Below are 3489 nucleotides of genomic sequence, written 5' to 3' on the forward strand. Positions count from 1 at the left end.
TCGATCGATGTAGGTCGAGCAACGTCGGTCGCGCGCTGAATTCTGGCTATGTCTTGCTTCATCTCCTCCATGCAAGTGGTCGCCAGCTGATACTATCATTCAGTGGATAGTAGACACCATCAAGTTTCATCTGGAAGGCTTCTTTGTTCTTCTCGTGTTCTCCACAGACTCCATAGAACATCTCATTGATCTCGTCCTTGGTGTAGATCTCTGGTACCAGCTTGGTCTGTGTGAATGAGCTAGCATGTTCAGGAAGACATATGTAGCTTGGATCATCTCTTGAAACTCTTTCCAGAAGTCTTCTGATATCTCTGTTGTGAACACAAATGGTGTGTCCATCTATATCTCTGGCCTATCCCCGATTATCTCTGTAGATTCCATACTCATCCTTCTCTTCCCAGCAGAATCTCCTGGTACCCAAAAGATCGAAACCTCTTCTGCCAAATTCTAGCCGTCTGTCGACCAATGTTGGGACGTCAAGGTCGATCGATGGTTGAGTTGGATGGCGAGTCCTTTGTTTTACGGTTCTTCCTTTAGGAACCCTATCAACTTCCATAGAATCCACTTCATCATCTAAAGGTATCCTGACGGTCTCCGGTGGGTTTTCTGAAGGTTTGGTTTTGGGCCTGAGTGCATTAAGACGTGCAACATCTATATTTGGCATCTGCACTTGGTACGTAATAGGTGCTCGTCAATCGATAGGCTCTAGAGGTTGTCGATCGATGACGGTCTCCTGATGTCGATCGATGGTGGGGTCAGAATGTCGATCGATGTTGACGTTGACAGGGTTGGGTGGATGTAGGTGTTTGCTGCGAACTCCTCATGAGTCATGATCCTCACGGCTTTGCAAGAAGCGGTTGATTTCATAGGTGTTGTCGAGCGATGTCCAGGAGAGAACGTCAATTGATTTTGGATTACCTATGTCGATCGATGTTCATGGCTTGGTGTCGATCAACACCAATGTGATCCCCCGAAACTCATCAGACTTTCTACTTCGAAATCTCCTTCTTGCAGCTTCTCTTCCATCACCACTTGCCAGAAATCATCCCCAATGATGGTATTCACGTGGTGTTTCATCACATCATCTTCTACCCCTCTTGTTAAGGCTCCCTGCTTCTTAACAATTTCTCCTGTCTGAACAACCTGCATCTCCAGCTTCTTCACATGAGTGCTCAAATTTTCAACCTTTGGGTTCAGGTTGGTGTAGACAGAATCAATCTTCCCATTGAATTCAACCGTCATGCGCTGCTTTCCCTCTAGAACTCTATCAAGCATCTCCTCCATCTTGCTCTCTTGAGTTGGCAGTGGTGGCTTCTGGTAGTAGGAGCTTCCATAACCCATGTTGTTGTTGTAGTTGTTGCAGTAGGGTTTCTGGTGCTGTGAACTCTAGTTGAAGTTACTCCTATTTCCATAGGAGTTTCTATTTCCTCCCTGGTTCCCCGAACCTTGGAATCCAGTTCCACTGATGAAGTTCACATCTGCTTCCTCTGCTCTACCCTCTGTGCCTACAGCCTCTGCATCTTCAACGAAGCAGACTTGCTTCCTGAGAAGCTTGTGAACACTGTCCAACTTTGCCTTCACCTCATCCATTTTATCATTCCCAAGGATGGTGGGAGATTTCTTCCTCTCAAAGACAGTGTTCTTGGTGCTGCTGCTAGATGCTAGGTTCTCAAAAACCTTCACTGCCTCCTCTGGATTCCTGGTGTTGAAGTTCCCATTGCTAGAAGCATCAAGAGCCGTCTGGTACTGCACCGCGATGCCTCTGTAGAAAGTACTGAGCAGATGTACTTCTCTGATAAGACGTGAATCTGATCCATGAGCTTTTGAATGACTCTGCAGGCTCCTGAGTGAATGTAGCAATCTTGATCCTCAAGTCTACAGCACGCACTTCATCGAAGAAGTTGCATAAGAATGCATTCTTGATGGCGCCCCAGGATGTCAGAAATCCTGGTGGTAACTGCTTAAGCCAATGCGAAGCATCTCCAGCAAGTGAGTACTTGAAGAGCTTGCATAGGAGGTAGTCTTTAGAGACTCTCTCGACTTTAATAGTAGATATAAGATCCTCGAACCTCTCCAGATGGTACATAGGATGCTCGTGAGATAGCCTGTGGGAACCGAAATTCGCACTGTCGATTTCCGTTAAAATTAGGAAAGTCAAGAAACCCTAACTTTCCCAGAGGTCCCGGATTCTCTGCGAGAGCCAACGACAAGTAACCAAATAAATGTGGAAAATATGTAAAGACAATAAAGCGAGTTTAGAAAGAGTTGATCTTATTTCGAATCCACGTAAGAGCATTGCGATCGTTACAAAAGATTACAAAAGCTTCGGCCGCAAGAGCTGTCAGCGAGTTCCCTAGTTCTAACGACCAAAAACCTTAAACCTACTTGAGTCGCAGCTCGATAACAACAAACGAAAAAGATATGAAAAAGGTTATGATTTGATTTCGGACTGAACCTTATGAAAGGCTGCCTACGTACCACTTTCGAGGATCAAGCCGAACGTAGTTCGATTGAAATAGTAGAACAAGAGATCGAACTGCATGGGCCAGTTCGTCTAGTAATCGGGTGCCAGTCATAGAAACAGAGCATGTCGAGAATAATGCGTAAAAGTTTCTAAGTGCAGAGAGTTCTAATTCTCAAAGAATTGTCCTTTGTGCCTCTCGCCTAGGACTCCTTATATACTTGCTCCTAGTTTGGTTTGCGCCTTTCCCCTTCTGCCATTAAGCCGTCATAGCTCAAAATTGGAGATATTCCAATTTTCCCGATCTTCGTGATTCTCTTTGGAAAATTCACATTTATCCGCGGAAACTTGACATTTATCTTGCCTTACGAACCAAGCATAAACTGTCATAAGGCTTATGGGTTTTCGGTTAAGAAATCGTAAGTGGGCTTCAAGTTGCGTTTTAGGTCTCTTTGGGCCGTCTTTGACTCGAAACGTTTATTACGGTTTCTTCGATAAAAACAAACTTCCCGCGGTTTTTATCATAAAGTTTGACTGATGACTTCGAGTGATGAGAAACAAAGAATGGTTTTGCCGTGGCCTACGGGAGATAGCATTAAAGAGTAGACGAGAATGCATGGATTTGTGTCGTATCGACGTTTTGGGAAAGTTCGGTCGCTACTTTTCGTAAAAATGTTCATGCTGATTTTTACGGACTTTCAGACATTGATTACGTCGTGACCGATTTTGACCCCAACAGTTAGCCCCCCAGCTCGTTAGAACCATGAGCTTCTAGCGTGAGGTTCTAGCGAGTGGCTTGGAAAGTTAGGCAAGTTAGGTGAGTTAGGCGGAATTAATGGTTGAAAAGGTCTGTGGTAAGTGGTCTTCTCGCTCTTCTAAAAGTGGAACGCGATAAGATTGGGGCTGCGCCTTATGACGGCTGCCTACGTTCCCTTGTTGAAGGGATCAAGCCTTTCGTAGTTCGTCTTGGAGTTAAGGTTCTTATGACCTATTTTCCAGCGAGACCTTTACGGTCTAGTTTATATGTA

The sequence above is a fragment of the Brassica oleracea genome, chromosome C8, assembly GCF_000695525.1.
Source record: "Brassica oleracea var. oleracea cultivar TO1000 chromosome C8, BOL, whole genome shotgun sequence".
Taxonomy (NCBI): Eukaryota; Viridiplantae; Streptophyta; class Magnoliopsida; order Brassicales; family Brassicaceae; genus Brassica; species Brassica oleracea.